Source organism: Tursiops truncatus, chromosome 2 (genome assembly GCF_011762595.2).
Source record: "Tursiops truncatus isolate mTurTru1 chromosome 2, mTurTru1.mat.Y, whole genome shotgun sequence".
NCBI classification, from domain to species: Eukaryota; Metazoa; Chordata; class Mammalia; order Artiodactyla; family Delphinidae; genus Tursiops; species Tursiops truncatus.
This window is the reverse complement of record NC_047035.1, coordinates 38,886,283-38,906,269: the sequence shown is the minus strand read 5'-3', so window position 1 is coordinate 38,906,269 and position 19,987 is coordinate 38,886,283. Positions and strand designations below refer to the sequence as shown.

Below are 19,987 nucleotides of genomic sequence, written 5' to 3'. Positions count from 1 at the left end.
TGCTAGAACGCATCAATGAATTTGGTAAATTTGCAGGATACAAAATCAATATGCAGAAATCTCTTTCATTTCTATACATTAACAATGAAAGATGAGAAAGAGAATTTAAGGAAACAATCCCATTTACCATCACATCAAAAAGAATAAAATACCTAGGAATATTATGTCATCTTAAACCAAGATTAAATTATATTTCTGAGGAAATAGGATTGATAAACTTCAATATAAAATATATTAAATGAGATATTTAATGTATAAATATTCCTACCATTAACTATTAGCAGTATATACCTTATGCTTGACTTGATAAAACATTGCAATAACACAATTACACAAGTGTGTTTAACTTAAGTTAAATTTGAAACATTTTCCTGGATTATAGAAGGCTTGGGAGACAAGTTAATGTAAAAATTCCTGGTCAGCCATGAGTCAAATGAGCATAAATTTGGATTGATTTTTAAATGAGCAGACATTTGGACTGCTCTTTAGTGCAGTTCAGAGTTATTAAACTATTTATTTTGAATTAAGTATTAAAACTCTTACAAAGGCTTGTTGAAAAGTCTGCTCTAAAATATATCATACACCTTATTTCACATGGAAATGAATAAATATCTCAATTTCAGTATAGAATCCAATTAGACTTTCTTCAATTCAGTTTTGGTCCAGAATAGCTCTGACTGACCCGTTAGAAGAATTAGAAACTTTTTAGAATGAAAGAAGAATGCTTCAGGATCTTCTATCTTTTGAGTTTCTGTTTTCTCTCTCTCTCTCTCTCCCTCTCTCCCTCTCTCTCTCTCTCTCTCTCTCTCTCTATATATATATATATTCACTTGTTTATCAATTTGCCAATACATGTACATTTATATATAAGTAAAGAATATGCATATATATTACATGTGAATTACATATATGTGTAAAGAAAACCTTCACATCTAGCTACAAAAAATGTTTGTCACTTACCAAAAGATGTTCATTAAAATATGCTCCAGTGAAAGTGTTTGGCTGCACCCTGCAGGCCTGCAAACCTTGTAATTTCCCAGCTGCGAGACTGAAGAAAGAGCCTGGAGACACCCACAATGTATTGGATAGGTAATCTTCCACATTTGAAGCAAAAGTCCTGCACCGACACTGCCACGGCAGACGGCAGGCAGGACATTGCAGCACCTTCGCTACCGAGGGGGAAGAAGGAGGCAACTAGTTAGATGGGGAATTGAGGTCAGGTTGGCTCGTCAGTTACCAGAGAAACCAGCAGCTGGGGCAGGGGCAAGCCTGTAGGCAATTACTGATTAAGCCCTATAATTAAGAGGATTGGCTAGTTATGTGAGTAGGGTGTAGGTGAAGCATGGACTAGTCAGGCAGAGGATGTACAGAGAACAGGAGAACAGCCATCTTGATGGCCTGATCATACTGGCTGTTAGTGAGCTCACTGTGAACTCGATAAATTGCCTACCCTGGAATATTCACATCAGATAAGTTCATAAAACCAAAACAAACCAGAAAAGAAACAGTAAGTTTGGCTTACTGCATTGTTTGAAAAGGAAAAAAATTAAACTAGGACTCTTATTACACTATTTAATCAATGTTCTTGTCAGTAGAACAGTTCAATTTCACCTGTGAAATATACTAATTGTTAAGAAATTTTTAATTAATGAACACCAAGTGCAAAAACACAAACACTAAATGTGTCTTTATTTGGACAAGATTGTTTCCTAAGGATGGTAATCCAGAGGCTTTCAATGCACTTTGGAAGTGTATGATTTCCCAATCATTTTTTACGCAACAGAATTGCAGATCACCGGTTCTCCATTTCCATGGAATAAAGAATGATTTCTGGCAGGTGACTATGGACGACCTGGGTTTTATTTCTGATCTCTTCTCTAGCTCTGACCTTGTTAAGTCACTTACTCCACCTACTTCAGGTTCTTCATCTGTAAAGTGGGGATGATAATGCTTGCGTTGAAAGGATTGGTAGTGAGGCAACAAAGTAATCAGTGTGAAAGGACTTTTGAAAGTGGTTTTCTTTGAAAATAAAGCTATTGCTTTTTTGTTTTGTTTTGTTTTTAACATCTTTATTGGAGTATAATTGCTTTACAATGGTGTGTTAGTCTCTGCTTTATATCAAAGTGCTTTCATTTGAGTTTATTCCTTGGAGGAAGATTTGTAGGTTTCTTTCCTTCTTGTTTTCAAGGCCTCACTATTCCATTTTAATGCATATCTAGACTATGCTGCTTTTTGTTGTAGGTAAAGTGTACATTAAAATGTTTATATCCAGAAACAAGTATAAATAAGCATTTTACTTCTTAATAGGATGAGGCAGGAATAACTTACGTTTTAATCAACACTGGATCTGACCTGAGCTAGGCCATTTTAGGCCCCTCAGCTGCACACAGGAAATAGGTGGACACTCTGAATCCATTTTGGTGATTGGCATTTTAAAGATGATTGCCGATGCCACTGAAAGTGGGAATTAGGCACAAAATTAAGCACCAAAGCTGACAAGTAAAGTGGATTTTTACATCCTCAAAATAACCAAGTTAATTAGAGGAAGAGCATTATAAAAACAGAGCCTCAGAAAACAGATTTAAAGGAAAGCCATAAAACCCCCAGTGTCGGAGGTGATGACGGAAATCGTATTGCTAGTGTGGTGCCCATCACCACCTCAGGCATAGTTGAAACAAATCAATACATCCTTTGCAGGGAGTACACTTTTTCAAAGCTATACAAAGCTTAAATCCTTTTACACTTTATGTCATCTTTCAGGATTTCCTCCTCTTAGACTCCACTCACTCCACCCCCGTCACCATCACAACACGTATCCCAAAATAAGCAACAGGAGCTTTATCAGGAGAGATGGGAGTGAGCTGCAATTATACCCTGATTCCCAAATGGGAGCTATTTTTCTCTGGGGCTCTCCTGTCATGATATTATCATCGAACAGGTACATTTTCATCTTGCACAGGAAAAAAAAAGAATGTACAATTCTGGTATGTTTGATTTATTATTTGGGAATGCTGAATGTTGGAGACAATAAATGTAAAATTAAGCAATATTCTTAGAGACAAGATGTTGACCCATCCTTTATCCTTTATTTACTTTCTTTTTTTTTTTTTGGAGTGCTGCTTCTTTAGTGGATATGCATATACTCTAGATGCTCACCTTTTTTTCTTATTTCTTTTCCTATTTATTCAGCTTCTTATTTTAAACAAGCTACTCAGAGGAACTTTTCTTTTTCCTCTGCAGACTCTCCTCTCATTCTACCTTCTCTTCTGCAGGATCTCATCCAGTCTCTATGCTAAAATTACAAGTCGTACAAGTCAACGACTCTCAAAGTTATATCATTAGTCTAGAGCTCTCTTTTGATCTATACACCTAAATATTCAACAACCTATTGGGTATCTCCATTTGAATTTCCCCAGACCCTCAAGCTCATCACATAAATAAGAGAACCACTGTTATCTACGTCGGCCAAATCTCTCCCCTTCAATGTTCACCACCTCAGTCAATGAATGGTGTTATCCTTCTCCTCAGTGCCCAAGTCAGAACCCTCAGCATTTTTCCTGACACCTTTTCCTTTCTCTCCTCTGCCTATGATCACCAGGTTTGCCAGTTCTACCTCCTATATATCTCTCAAATCAGTCCACCTATCTCCATCCTCACAGCCACCGTTATTTATCAAGTCCCCATCAATTCTTGTCTAGATCATTTCAAAGCCTCTCTATCACACTCTGCCTACAATTTTATCGCCCCTCTAAGTGATCCTCCATAAAGCTATCATAGTGGCCTTTTACTACTGTAAATCCAGTCATGTCAGTTCCCTGCTTAAAATGCTTCAGTGGTTTTTCAATCACCTCAGGGTTAAAATGCAAGCTCTTCAGCATGACATCCTCTAAGATCTGGTCCCTGTAGCCTGTCCAGCCCCACGTCTGACTATTCCCTACCATTCATCTTGTCCTGCAGGTGTAACAAATACTGTTTTGCAGTTCTAGGAAATTGCCCCACTCTCAATCACTCCTCTCCTTTGGACATACTTTTCTCACTGCCTAGAATATTCTCGGTCTCTTTCTTTGCTTGTTTAGTCCCTGTCATCAACAATTCTGTTCAATTGTCACTTCCTGGAAAGTTGAACTCCTATATTCTAAAGGTCCTTAATCGCATCTCTGTTCTCACCAATTTCAGTATTTATGAAGAACTGAATACATGTGCCAGGCAGTGGGCTAAGAGCTAAAGATATACAAAGATGAAGACACACCTCTTCCCTCTATGAAGAACTTGGTCTAGTCTAGCTCCCCTTTCACATGCTGTAGTGTTTGTTTACATCCACTTTCATTATCATTATTTCATTTCATTATGTCTGTACACAGAGAGAGGTCCCTCTCTCTGACAGAATACTCAGCTTGCTTTGCTTATTTTGCATTCCAGTTGCTTTCATAGACATCCTAGAGTGTTTCTTATTAACCCTCACTGGAGTGCCATGACAGCTGTAAACCATTAGTTATTGGGCTTGCCTGCAAAGCACTGTGCAATGATCGCATGATTGATTCAATGCATGCAACAACCATAATTCTGAATTTATCATGGGTTTTTAATAGTGATGGTTGGGGGCGATGTATCTCAGAGCTACTAAAATTCATTTTTCCTCCCAGTCAATGCCAGAGTGAATTTGAGAAAGCATCTTTTTTGTTCTTAACAATCAAAAAGAAAAGAAAATTCATACTTCTTGCCTGATGAGGTAAATTGTAGATAGTCTCTGGAAATGTCTTGCAGAAAACAGCTCTCCAAAATTTACATTTGTCATTAGCTGCATGAATTGTCTGTACACAGAAAAAGGAAAGTGAGTTGGGAAATGTTTATGCACGTCTCAAAAATGGCTCCCAACTGTTTCTATGCTGGTCTCTTTCTTCGCTAAGGAGATGAATGTCATTCACGTATTTACACAGTGGTGTCCCCAAGATTCTGGGGTCTCATCTAAAAGTACAGTGTCCCCAAAGGATCTCTGAAGAACGAAGCAAAGCTTGAACACTTCATTTATGTATTATTCTTTAGAAATCAAAAAGGAGATTTAAAAAGGAAAAACAAAATACATTATCTCAGTCAATATTAGCTACTCAAATAATTGACTAAATTTGAAATGGAGAAAATACAATGTTTCCATAGAACCTTGTATACGTATCAATTCTTAACTCCCTCTCCTATGATTCCACTTTTACAGGATGCTGAAAGGGAAGGAAATATTCCTACACAAGATGATAGTCACTGTGGTACCACATTTGATTGCTAAGTTTCCCAAGAATACTTTATTATTCATAAATTTATTCACTAACTTCTTCTCAAGTGACTATGACAGACACTGGTGTGGTGCTGAGAACTCAAAAGTGCTAAAAATAGACCACTTCCATGTTTTAATGAACTTATAGAAATAGAGATCCGCATTAAACATTTTCTCACAAAAATAAGCCTGATTATAATTTATGCTAAAGGATATGAAGTAAAGAGCAGAATGTAAGAACATAAATTGTTAAGCAGCTATCTCCTCCCCATCTTTCACCTGGCATAGCAGTGCTCCCAGAAATGGTGTGAGCTGACAATTCCTCAGCCCCAGTGTGAGCAGAGCAGCCTATTGTTTTGCTTGAGTCAAGGTGCATTGGTGTGTTGGCCAGGAACCAGCTGGGTGAGCACCCTGCTGTCTGACAGCCAGGCATGCCCCCTGCCCTGGCCTGGAACTATCTATGATAGGCCACTGCCTGGGAAGGTCTGTTTCAGGTCTGTCAAAAGAAAACTTGATATTTCTTGAAAGACAAGAAGACTTGAAACTTACTTTTCTAAGCTTCCAAGACCCTTTCCAGACTGTCCACAGCAAAAAGATAACATCATTTACATATCACTGGCCAGTTCCAAGCTCATCCTCGCACATTATCCAGCTTGAACTTTACATCCACCCAGGCATGCACAATTGAGTATTCTCAGTTATGCGGAAATCAAGGCTCAGAAAGGATACATGATTTGCCCGAGGTCACACAGTTTATACATTATGGTTCTGGGGTTGAGACCCAGCTCTCCTAAACGCAAAGCAGGAGCTCTTTCTACCTGTCATAGTGTTCACCCCTTGGAGGCATTCATCACCCCAGTTCCTGCATGATTGTTAAGATCCTCATTTTAGTTGCCATCTGATCTTTGAGCACTTCAGGAACAATTCTCTTCTTTCTGGAACCTCGTGGTGAGCAAAACGTGAGCCACATTGTACAGAGAGTGTAAAAGTGTCTTTTAGAAGGAGGGAGAAATTCAAATGGCCAGTGTCAGTCTCTATGAGATGAGTGTCCAGGCAACTGAGCAATACAAAGTGACAGATAGGATCCTGAATGAAAAATCTATAGGAAGCAATACATTTAGTGAAAGAGATGAGGAATATTTTTGTTAAGCATGCAGGTCACTGTCCAAGTGGAAGATCTCATTTTAGAAAATTGAGCATTTAGTTTAAATGCTTCAGGAAGTTAGATTATTGTATTGATGTGAAAAATAAAACCCCAGAATAAGTCTTTCTCTTTGAAGGATAAAAAGGCTTCTTTTTTTTTTTTTTTTTTGTAGCTCACACAAGGACCAGAGTTGAGGTGTTAAAGCAATAGTTCCAGTCAGCTTTTGCTCCTGCCTAACGGGGGACAGAAAGAAGGGCTGTGAGCTAGACCTAAGAAAAGTTGCATATCAGCACATGTGCTTTACCTTAAGACATCCCAGTCTGCAGCTGGGATCAGCCTTTTTTTTTCTTTCTGGCTTGCTTCAAGTGTACAGGGGTCTTTGTTTTCTCAATTAGTACAAGGTTTCTTTAAGGAGCAGAGGTAGTGCTCACATCCAACTAGTATGCAGTTATGCACTCAGTCTGGAATGCTCCAGAGTCTAGGAGGTAAGGTGACCTTGGGAAAGCAGAAATTTGTATTTAGTACATTCTCTTCTATGTTTCTCGCTTGTCAGAGTCTGGGGTGCAAGAACAGCAGCATGATTAAAAGCACAAAATTTGAAATCAGGCTGCCTGGTGTTGAATCTTGGCTCTATTACTTAGCCTCTGTAAGTCTGAGAAGAAGTTATTTAACTTCCGTTATCTCATCTATAAAATAGGAACAGAAGGAATTTTTCTCCTATTTTTTTCTCCACTTCTTTTTTCTCTCTTGTGTTCTTTCTTTTCTCTATCCTTCCCTTCCTTCTTTTTAGCTGGCATCACACAACCTTCCTTTGCTTCCTTCTGAGGAATCTACCACTTGTATGTCTTCCCACCATGGAGGTCAAAGAGGCCAGACATCCTCTCAACCCAACCCCACCCCCATCCTATTGGTTAAGACTACAGCATGTGGCCAACAATTCTTCCTGATGAGGCTTTGCCTCTGGAAGGAGGAGTGCACGCATATATGGAGAGATGAGAATTGGATGATGCTAAAAGCACAGCAGAGGCAGCCTGGGGCATCCAGGAGCAGAAGCCTTAAGCAATATCTGAGCTGGCTGCCTCCTCCCACCCCTGGTGTACCAGCTCCCTACCCCATCCTCCAGCCTTCCTGAAGACTCTGTTAGCTTCCCCATGTCCATCCAACACAGTTCTTCTCTAAGCTAACCCAAGTCAGGTTCTATTGTTTTCCTCTAAGAATGCTGACAGATGAAATGTGAAAAATAATACAATCACAAGGACTAAATAAGAAAACACAGATTGAGCACTTAATGCATTGACTGGCCTATAATATACAATTAATAAAATATTAGTTATTACACATATCATTATTAAAACTACTACTGTTCTAGCATTACAGGTTGTCTTATTATTTATAAAAGAAGTTGAAAGGTTTTTTTCTGGGCATAATTTAAAATATGTTTCTGACTAAAAGAGAATGAATGATAAAGTATAAGAAATTTTAAAAATAGAGACGATTATGAGGAAGGAAATGGAAATAGTTCTTTCTCTACTTAAAAATCAATACACGTGAATGGATAAAGATTCATCTGTTGTATAATACAGTTGATGTGTTATACGTGGTATATACAGTTGATCCTTGAACAACATGGGTTTGAACTGTGTGGATCCACTTATATGCAGATTTTTTTCAATAAATACGATGCGTGGTTGGTTGAATCCATGGAGGAAGAACTGGGGATATGGAGGGCTAACTACAGGACTTGAGCATCTGCAGATTTTGGTATTTGCAGCGGGTCCTGGAACAATCCCCCATAGATACCTGGGAATGATGGTATTATAACAATGGGATATAATTCAGCCATGAGAAAGAAGGACATACTGCCACTTGCAACAACATGGATAGATCTTGAGGGCATTAGGCTAAGTCAAATAAGTCAGACAGAGAAAGACAAATACTGTATATTATCACTTATATGTGGAAACTAAAATAGCTCAACTCATAGAAATAGAGACTAGAATGGTGCTTATCAGGGGCTGGGGGTTGAGGGAAAAGGAGAGATGTTGGTCAAAGACTACAAGCTTCCAGTTATAAATGAAGAACCACTGGGGGTCTAATGTACAATATAATGATTATAGTAATAAAACTGTACTATATACTTGAAAAACAAAAAAAAGAGTAATTGGTGTGGCAGCTATGAAGATAAGTCACTTGGATCTCCCTTCAAGAAAGAACTCTCAGTGCAGCTGCAAGGAATGTAGTTAGCTGCCAGCCTTCGGCCCCTAACACCTTGGAGATCCTCCTCAGCTTTGGAGCTGAGGCCATGCTCATCCCAGCCAATAACTGAGCATGGTGGATGTACCACATCCTAGCTAATTCTACCTAACATGAAACTCCTCTAATGGTCCACCTTTGCTCTGGAGCTCTCTTTTGGGTTGGCAGAGATGGTCAGATCTGCTTTGTGAAGAGGGCTTTCTCTACTCTCCCATGTCACAGGTATCAGATCTGTATAGTGGTCTAATGGCTACTTCTACCCAATCCTGCTTCCTCCTTTTATCTTTCACTCCCCTGACAAACAGAGCACTTACACTCCTAATTCCATCATGACGTGTGCTCCCTGTATGAACCAACTAACATAAGGGAATATTTGCTTTCAGTTTTTTTTTTCTAAATGTCTGTGTTTGTGTGTATGTGTCTAATTTTTGTTACATAATTGAGTTCATATTGTAGATTTAATTTAAAAAAATTTTATTGTCTTTCTATTAATTATTAAAATGTTTCCATGTCATTAAAGCTTTTTTCATCAATATCCTTTTTATATTTTTAATTTATGAAGCTTTATTCATCTGCTAAATCCTATCACCTTAATTATTTATTTATAAGTTGAAACTAGAAGACTAAAAAGTGAGATCAGGCCCCAACCTTCTATGCTATGACATTGACATTATTGGAGACATAGGAAACATCAAAGCCACCCCATTTTCTTAAGCTGTAACCAGATTGGACCAAAATGAACATTTTCTACTTAAGAGTGTATGTACTTGGGGCAGAGGGTTAACTATATTTAAATGTGTCACCATTGACACAGAGCACAATTTGCCTGGTATTTGAAACACATAAAAGAGACAACTCTTCTCTGGCTTAATTCCTCAAGTTTAAGTATTCCACTTTCTATTTGTGAGGATATGACACAAAGATTTGGATGTGAAGAGGAACATCCCAATGCTTAAGACCTTCATCAATCACAGTGTAATAAGACTCAAAAGTACTGCAACTCCATTTTTTCCTTACTCATAGAAACTCACTCATAGAACCTATATTTGCAGCTTAGACTTGACCTTGATTTTTGATGTCAAAATGAGGTTCCTTGCAGTCAGGAGTTCTTCCTGCAAATTCCATACAACGATATGTGAATTTTATGTTTAATAATGCACTTACAAATCTGGGGTACTTACATATCAATATCTTTAAAAAGGTTAAATAATGATTATTTTACATACTTGTGTACATTATCTCATTGAAGTCTCACAACACCAACTCAAAATAGTCATTATTAACACCACTTTTATTGTGAGGAAACTAAGTTCAGAGAAGTCAAGAAACTTACCTGCAGGCACAAAGTAAGCAGAGCTGGGGAGTTAGAGCCACCATTAGAACCCAGACTTGCCTACTCTGAGCCCATGCTGCTCCAACCTCCATGCTGCCTTGGCCCCTACCATACTCTTACGCACCAGAATCTGCATTTAATGACAACCTTTTACCTCTATTCCTTGTAGCACTTATCCTAGCCCTGGACAAAGAAAAAATTCCATGTGATAGACAACATGATAGAACTTTAAAGAAGGTTCTATGCGAACATAATCTGAGGAACAGAGTTGCAGTGAAGCCTTTTAAGGAAGCTGAGTTTAGTGGACTTACTGAGCATTCCAACACAGTTACAATATTTGCAAAAAGAATCCATGGTAATTTTAGGTATAACTAAAGGATTGTGTGTGTGTGTGTTTTGAAGGAAAAGGAGAAAAAGGGTTAATAGATATTTGGACTGATTGTGTATCCCCAAAACTTATGTTGAAGTCCTAACAACTAGTATCTCAGAATGTGACTATATAGGCATACCTCAGAGATACTGCCAGTTTGGTTCCAGAACACTGCAATAATGCAAAATATTAAAATAAAGCAAGTAAGAGGAATTTTTTGGTTTCCCAGTTCATATAAAAGCTATGTTTATAATATACTGTATATAATATAATATAATATACTGTTAAGTGTGAAATAGAATTATATCTAAAAAAGTGTATACCTTAATTTAAAACAATAATTTATTGCTAAAAATGCTAATCATCATCTGAACCTTCAGCTAGTTGTAATATTTTTGCTGGTGGAGGATCTTGCCTCAATGTTGATGGCTGCTGACAAATCAGACTGTTGGTTGCTGAAAGTAGGGGTGGCTTTGGCAATCTCCTAAAATAAGACATCAATGAAGTTTGCCACATCAATTGACTCTTCCATAAAGGAATGATTTCTCTGTAGCATGCAATGCTGTTTGCTAGAATTTTACCCACAGTAGAATTTCTTGCAAAATTAAGCGAGTCAATCCTCTCAGACTCTGCCACTGCTTTATCAACTAAGTTTATGTAATATTCTAAACACTTTGTTGTCATTTCAACCATCTTCACAGCATCTTCACCAGAAGTAGTTTCCATTTCAAGAAACCACTTTCTCTGCTCATCCATAGGAAGCAACTTCTCATTAGTTCAAGTTTTATCATGAGATTGCAGAAATTCAGTCACATCTTCAGGCTCCACTTCTAGTTCTCCAGCTATTTATATCACATATGCAGGGACTTCCTCCATTAAAGTCTTGAACCCCTCAAAGTCATCCATGAGGGTTGGAATCAACTTCTTCAAAACTCTTGTTAATGTTGATATTTTCACCTCTTCCCATGAACCATGAATGTTCTTGGTGGCATCTAGAATACTGAATTCTTTTCAGAAGTTTTTCAGTATACATTGTCCAGGTCCATCAGAAGAACCACTATCTATGGCAGCTATAGACTTATGAAATGTATTTCTTAAATAATAATACCTGAAAGTCAAAATTACTCCTTGACCCAAGGGCTGCAGAATGGATTGTGTTAGTAGGCATGAAAACAGCATTAATCTCTTTGTACATCTCCATCAAAGCTCTTGGGTGACCAGGCACACCGTCAGTGAGCAGTAATATTGTGAAAGAAATCTTTTTCTTTTCTTGAGCAGTAGGTCTTCATGGTGGCTTAAAATATTTAGTAAACCATGTTGTAAACAGATACATTATCATCCAGGTCTTTACTGTTCCATTTATAGAGCACAGACAGAGTAGATTTAGCATAATTCTTAGGGGCCCTAGGATTTTCTGAATGGTAGATGAGCATTGGCTTCAACTTCAAGTCACCAGCCACATTTGCCTCTAACAAGAGAGGCAGCCTGTTTTTCAAAGATTTGAAGCCAGGCATTGACTTCTCCTCTCCAGCTATGATAAACCTAGGTGACATCTTCTTCCAACAGAAGGCTGTTTTGTCTACATTGAATATCTATTATCTAGTGTCACCACCTTCATTAATTATCTCAGCTAGATCATCTGAATAACTTGCTGCAGCTTCTACATCAGCACTTGCTGCTTCACCTTGCACTTTCATGTTATGGAGATGCTTCTTTCCTTAAACCTAATGATCCAATCTCTGCTACCTTCACACTTTTCTTCTGCAGTTTTCTCCCCTCTCTTAACTTTCAAGGAATTGAAGAGAGTTAGGGCCTTGCTCTGGATTAGGCTTAGCTTAGGGGAGTGTTGTGGCTGGTTTGATCTTCTATCAAGATCACTAAAATTTTCTCCATTTCAAAAATAGGGCTGTTCTACTTTCTTATCATTTGCACATTCACTAGAGTAGCAATTTTAACTTCTTTCAAAAACTTTTCCTTTGCATTCACAACTTGTCTAACTACTTGGCACAAGAGCGCTACCTTTCAGCCTATCTTGGCTTTTGACATGCTTTCCTCACTGAATTTAATAATTTCTAGCTTTTGATTTAAACTGAGAAACATGTAAGTCTTCTGTTCACTTAAACGGTTAGAGGTCATTGTAAGGTTATTAACTGGCCTAATTGCGATATTGCTGTGTCTGAGAAAATAGGGAGGACTGAGGAGAGGGAGAGAGATGGAGGAAAAGCTGGTTGATGGAGCAGTCAGAAGACACAAAGCATTTATCGATTAAGTTCACCATCTTATCCCAAAACAGTGGCAACCACACCATCAAAGATCAGTAATCATAGATCACCATAACAAATATAATAATAATGGAAAAGCTTGAAATAATGTGAGAATTACCAAAATGTGAAACAGAGATGCAAAGTAAGCAAATGCTGTTGGAAGAGTGGTGCCAAAAGTCTTGCTCAATGCTTCAGGGTTGCCACAAACCCTCAACTTGTAAAAAATGCAGTACATGTGAAGCGTGATGAAGAAAAGTACAATAAAATGAGGTATGCCTGCATTTGGAGGTAGAATCTTTAAAAAGGTAATTAGGTTTAAATGACGTCATTATGGTGGGCCCTAAATCAATGTGACTGGTGTCCCTATCATAAAAGGAAATTAGTACAGATACACAGAGAGGAAAGACCATGTGAAGGCACAGGGAGAAAAAGGCCATCTACAGGCCAAGAAGCAAGGCCTCAAGAAGAACCAATCATGATCACACTTTGATCTTGGACTTCTGTCCTCCAGAATCATGAGAAAATTAGTTTCTTTTATTTAAACAACCCAACCTGTGGTACCTTGTTAACCCTTGCAAACTAATACAGGAGGTGAGGCTAAAAAGGCAAGGAATTGATTAGTGAGGTCCTTATATGCCACGTTTAGGAGTTTATGCTTTTATTCAGAAAACAATGGGGAGCTACCAAAAGATGTAAATCAAGAAAAGAGGTAATAAAATTCAGGCTTTAGAAATGTTTAATCTTTGTAATCAATAAATCCACTTCTGTCCCTATCTAGCTCTTCCATGATGAAAGTAAATGGGTCTGAGGGGAAATGGAAGTAATTATTCAGTGACTGGTTCTTACATATCCGATCAGGCTTCCGGCTACATGTTCAACAATCCCACCTCTGCCTTGTCCTTATTTCCAGCTTTTTTTCCCCCCCAGAGTAATCCCCGAGTCCACAGTCCAGACTCTTCTTCCAGGTCATGAGTCCTGCCTGACTCACCAAATCTCATCACTACCCATGACATAACATGACATTTAGGGGATATTGCAAAGACTTAAAAGGGTTGCAAAATGAAGTATAATAGAGGCCCAATACTAAGCCTATACTGAGATCCCTACTCATCTGGGCATAGCTGAAAACATGGGTGTTGCCTGTGAGGTGCCCAGGGGACAAATAGTCTGGAAGCGCTTATCTCTGCCATCAATTTCTAGTTCAACCTATTGAATGTGTGCCAGGTTAATGGAGGGGGAAACTGAAGAAACTGGTTTCCTGGGGTTCTGGTGAGAGGTCAAGTGGCTGCATGTGATGGGGTGGTTAGCAGAGATCTCCTCTTGTGCTTCACATATCACCCAGCACAGGCCCTGTGAGGAAGGGGTCTTACTCTTTGGGGAGCGTGGGGAGATAACAATGTTGGTGTGGAAATGAGAGTTTTCGCAGGAAGGAGGTAGAACATGAGAAAACAGTCTATAAAGACATCAAGCATCCTCTCCTCCCACCCTCACTCCTGGGCTCACTCCTGACACTCATGATGGAACAGGGGTTAAGTAGTTGTATGGGGCAGGTTGCCAAAGGTCAATGAGCTAGTGAAGCCCTGAGAAACTTGGCATCACCAAGTCAAGGAATTACTCAGGTAACCATTGAGTGTCATTCACTAGTTTGTACTGCTGTCCTATCCCTGTTCTTTGTTTAGTGTGTCAGTGCTCATGTAGCATATCATATATCAAACTATTACATTTCTCCTTCAACTTCTGGGAGAAAACAAGGACATAAAAAGTAAGACTGACTTTTACCCTCTCTATATAACATGACTTACTCATATATTTTCTTCTCAACTTTTCTGCTTGTATAAAGTGGTTTGGTAATTAATAATCACTTTATTTATAAAATTATGACAAAGTGGGAACAAGGTGCTATTTCCTCATAAAAATTATCTTCATGACATTTGGTATTAACCCACTCAAAGAAGGCAGTAAAGATTCATTGTTGTACTCAGAGACACTGTGGCAGAATACTCAACAGACATGATACATTGAGTAGAGTGGGCTCTTTTTTTATGGTGGTGGGGAGAGTGGGTGGTGAGTTGCTAAGGAATTTCTTACAAGCTAAAAATATATAGGCCTAATCTGCTCTCCAAGTTATAAGCAATTGACTCATCTTCTCAGCTTTCCTCTTGAAACTGGGCCAGACTTTGTGGGATAAATAGAATGCAGCAGTACAGTCATCCTTTTGTATCTTCAGGGGATTGGTTCCAGGACCCCTGGGATACCAAAATCTGTGGATGATCAAGTCCCTTAATATAAAATGGCACAGTATTTGCATATAACCTATACATACCCTCCTGTATACTTTAAATCACCTCTAGATTACTTATAATACTTAATACAATGTAAATGATATATAAATAGTTGCCAGCATGAGGCAAATTCAAGTTTTCCTTTTTGTAATTTTCCAGAATTTTTTTCCCAAATATTTTTGATCTGTAGTGGGTTGAATCCATACCTGTGCAACTCAAAGATACAGAGGGGTGACTATAACTCTGTGTGACTTCTGAGATTGAGTCATCAAAGGCCATACAACTTCCACCTGCTTCTCTCTACTTTACTATGCTCACCCATGAGAACAAGTCATCATGCTGTAAGGTAGCCCAGGCTCTGTGGTGAGGCCATGCATATGTGTTTCAGCCTTTGGCTCCAGTAAGGTCCAAGGTGATAGCCAGCATCCCCTGGTAGATATGTGAGTAAACAAGCCTTCAGATGATTCTAGCCTTCAAGCTTCAAGCTGCCATTAGTGGAGTGGAGCTATTTCCACTGAGCCTTGCCAAAACTTCAGATCCACGAACAAACTAAAAGCTGTGATTGTTTTAGGGTGGTTATTCCACAGCAATGGTAAGCAGACAAATGGCTCCTTATTGCCAACAAGACATGGTTCCCATTGTGCTAGGGATGAGGTGTAGCGTTTTGCAGTTATCTTTGAGGCTAAAATTATGTAGTGGGAAAGAGCACAGGCTTTGGAAGCAGAAGAATCTAAGTTCAGATTCCAGCACTGCCCCCTACTAACAGCTGGGTGACCTCTGGCTGATTACTGAACCTCATCTTAAGAAGGGAACTTCTTTACTTACCTCACTAAGCTGTTGTGGGACTAACTGAGCGCCTTTTAAGAACTTAATACAGAGGTAGGACTTCCGGGAAGATGGCGGAAGAGTAAGACGTGGAGATCACCTTCCTCCCCACAGATACAACAGAAATACATCTACGCGTGGAAATCTCTTCAGGCCACTGCCAGGGTCCCGGGATCCAGGGACAACTCCCCCGGGAGAACGCACGGCGCGCCTCAGGCTGCAACGTCACGCCGGCCTCTGCCGCCGCAGGCCCGCCCCACACTCCGTGACCCTCCCTACCCACCCCGGCCTGAGTGAGCCAGAGCCCCCGAGTCAGCGGCTCCTTTAACCCCGTCCTGTCTGAGCAAAGAACAGACGCCCTCCGGCGACCTACACGCACAGGCGGGGCCAAATCCAAAGCTGAGCCCCTGGGAACTGTGAGAACAAAGAAGAGAAAGGGAAATCTCTCCCAGCAGCCTCAGAAGCAGCGGATTAAAGCTCCACAATCAACTTGATATACCCTGCATCTGTGGAATACCTGAATAGACAACGAATCATCCCAAATTAAGGAGTCCTGTGGATGAAAGGCTCTTGGTGCTGCAGCCAGGAGTCAGTGCTGTGCCTCTGAGGTAGGAGAGCCAACTTCAGAACATTGGTCCACAAGAGGCCTCCCAGCTGCACATAATATCAAACAGCAAAAATCTCCGAGAAATCTCCATCTCAACGCCAGCACCGAGCTTCACTCAACGACCAGCAAGCTACAGTGCTGGACATCCTATGCCAAACAACTAGCAAGACAGGAACACAACCCCACCCATTAGCAGAGAGGCTGCCCAAAATCATAATAAGTCTACAGACACCCCAAAACACACCACCAGACGTGGACCTGCCCACCAGAAAGACAAGATCCAGCCTCATCCACCAGAACACAGGCACTAGTACCCTCCACCAGGAAGCCTACACAACCCACTGAACCAACCTTAGCCACTGGGGACAGACACAAAAAACAACAGGAACTACGAACCTTCACCCTGCAAAAAAAGGAGACTCCAAACACAGTAAGATAAGCAAAATGAAAAGACAGAAAAACACACAGCAGATGAAGGAGCAAGATAAAAACCCACCAGACCTAACAAATAAAGAGGAAATAGGCAGTCTACCTGAAAAAGAATTCAGAATAATGATAGTAAGGTTGATCCGAAATCTTGGAGATAGAATGGACAATAGAATGGACAAAATGCAAGAATCAGTTAACAAGGACCTAGAAGAACTAAAGATGAAACAAGCAACGATGAACAACACAATAAATGAAATTAAAAGTACTCTAGATGGGATCAATAGCAGAATAACTGAGGCAGAAGAACGGATAAGTGACCTGGAAGATAAAATAGTGGAAATAACTACTGCAGAGCAGAATAAAGAAAAAAGAATGAAAAGAACTGAGGACAGTCTCAGAGACCGCTGGGACAACATTAAACGCACCAAAATTCGAATTATAGGGGTTCCAGAAGAAGAAGAGAAAAAGAAAAGGACTGAGAAAATATTTGAAGAGATTATAGTTGAAAACTTCCCTAATATGGGAAAGGAAATAGTTAATCAAGTCCAGGAAGCACAGAGAGTCCCATACAGGATAAATCCAAGGAGAAATACGCCAAGACACATATTAATCAAACTGTCAAAAATTAAATACAAAGAAAACATATTAAAAGCAGCAAGGGAAAAACAACAAATAACACACAAGGGAATCCCCATAAGGTTAACAGCTGATCTTTCAGCAGAAACTCTGCAAGCCAGAAGGGAGTGGCAGGACATATTGAAAGTGTTGAAGGAGAAAAACCTGCAACCAAGATTACTCTACCCAGCAAGGATCTCATTCAGATTTGATGGAGAAATTAAAACCTTTACAGACAAGCAAAAGCTGAGAGAGTTCAGCACCACCAAACCAGCTCTACAACAACTGCTAAAGGAACTTCTCTAGGCAAGAAACACAAAAGAAGGAAAAGACCTACAATACCGAACCCAAAACAATTAAGAAAATGGGAATGGGAACACACATATCGATAATTACCTTAAATGTAAATGGACTAAATGCTCCCACCAAAAGACACAGATTGGCTGAATGGATACAAAAACAAGACCCATATATTTGCTGTCTACAAGAGACCCACTTAAGACCTAGAGACACATACAGACTGAAAGTAAGGGGATGGAAAAAGGTATTTCATGCAAATGGAAACCAAAAGAAAGCTGGAGTAGCAATTCTCATATCAGACAAAATAGACTTTAAAACAAAGACTATTAGAAGAGACAAAGACGGACACTACATAATGATCAAGGGATCGATCCAAGAGGAAGATATAACAATTGTAAATATTTATGCACCCAACATAGGTGTACCTCAATACATAAGGCAAATACTGACAACCATAAAAGGGGAAATCGACAGTAACACATTCATAGTAGGGGACTTTAACACCCCACTTTCACCAATGGACAGATCATCCAAAATGAAAATAAATAAGGAAACACAAGCTTTAAATGATACATTAAACGAGATGGAGTTAATTGATATTTATAGGACATTCCATCCAAAAACAACAGAATACACATTTTTCTCAAGTGCTCATGGAACATTCTCCAGGATAGATCATATCTTGGGTCACAAATCAAGCCTTGGTAAATTTAAGAAAATTGAAATTGTATCAAGTATCTTTTCCGACCACAACGCTATGAGACTCGATATCAATTACAGGAGAAGATCTGTAAAAAATACAAACACATGGAGGCTAAACAATACACTACTTAATAACGAAGTGATCACTGAAGAAATCAAAGAGGAAATCAAAAAATACCTAGAAACAAATGACAATGGAGACACGACGACTCAAAATCTATGGGATGCAGCAAAAGCAGTTCTAAGAGGGAAGTTTGTAGCAATACAATCTTACCTTAAGAAACAGGAAACATCTCGAATAAACAACCTAAACTTGCACCTAAAGCAATTAGAGAAAGAAGAACAAAAAAACCCCAAAGTTAGCAGGAGGAAAGAAATCATAAAAATCAGATCAGAAATAAATGAAAAAGAAATGAAGGAAACGATAGCAAAGATCAATAAAACTAAAAGCTGGTTCTTTGAAAGGATAAACAAAATTGATAAACCATTAGCCAGACTCATCAAGAAAAAAAGGGAGAAGACTCAAATCAATAGAATTAGAAATGAAAAAGGAGAAGTAACAACTAACACCGCAGAAATACAAAAGATCATGAGAGATTACTACAAGCAACTCTATGCCAATAAAATGGACAACCTGGAAGAAATGGACAAATTCTTAGAAAGGCACAACCTGCCAAGACTGAATCAGGAAGAAATAGAAAATATGAACAGACCAATCACAAGCACTGAAATTGAAACGGTGATTAAAAATCTTCCAACAAGCAAAAGCCCAGGACCAGATGGCTTCACAGGCGAATTCTATCAAACATTTAGAGAAGAGCTATCACCTATCCTTCTCAGACTCTTCCAAAATATAGCAGAGGGAGAAACACTCCCCAACTCATTCTACGAGGCCACCATCACCCTGATACCAAAACCAGACAAGGATGTCACAAAGAAAGAAAACTACAGGCCAATATCACTGACGAACATAGATGCAAAGATCCTCAACAAAATACTAGCAAACAGAATCCAACAGCACATTAAACGGATCATACACCATGATCAAGTGGGGTTTATTCCAGGAATGCAAGGATTCTTCAATATACGCAAATCAATCAACGTGATACACCATATTAACAAATTGAAGGAGAAAAACCATATGATCATCTCAAAAGATGCAGAGAAAGCTTTTGACAAAATTCAACACCCATTTATGTTAAAAACCCTCCAGAAAGTAGGCATAGAGGGAACTTTCCTCAACATAATAAAGGCCATATATGACAAACCCACAGCCAACATCGTCCTCAATGGTGAAAAACTGAAAGCATTTCCACTAAGATCAGGAACAAGACAAGGTTGCCCACTCTCACCACTCTTATTCAACATAGTTTTGGAAGTTTTAGCCACAGCAATCAGAGAAGAAAAGGAAATAAAAGGAATACAAATTGGAAAAGAAGAAGTAAAGCTGTCACTGTTTGCAGATGACATGATACTATACATAGAGAATCCTAAAGATGCTACCAGAAAACTACTAGAGCTAATCAATGAATTTGGTAAAGTAGCAGGATACAAAATTAATGCACAGAAATCTCTGGCATTCCTACACACTAAGGAT

At 39.1% G+C, this 19,987-nt stretch overlaps 1 long non-coding RNA gene across 1 annotated transcript; it reads right to left on the bottom strand.

Moving 5' to 3' along the window:
* Window positions 1-997: 997 nt before the first annotated feature.
* LOC141277825 (uncharacterized) lies at window positions 998-9,776 on the bottom strand. The gene is made up of 5 exons (XR_012329681.1): window positions 9,695-9,776; window positions 6,715-6,905; window positions 4,715-4,811; window positions 2,329-2,454; window positions 998-1,169 (listed from the first exon to the last, which is right to left on the bottom strand). It is a non-coding gene; the product is annotated as an uncharacterized lncRNA (long non-coding RNA).
* Between the last annotated feature and the right edge of the window lie 10,211 nt (window positions 9,777-19,987).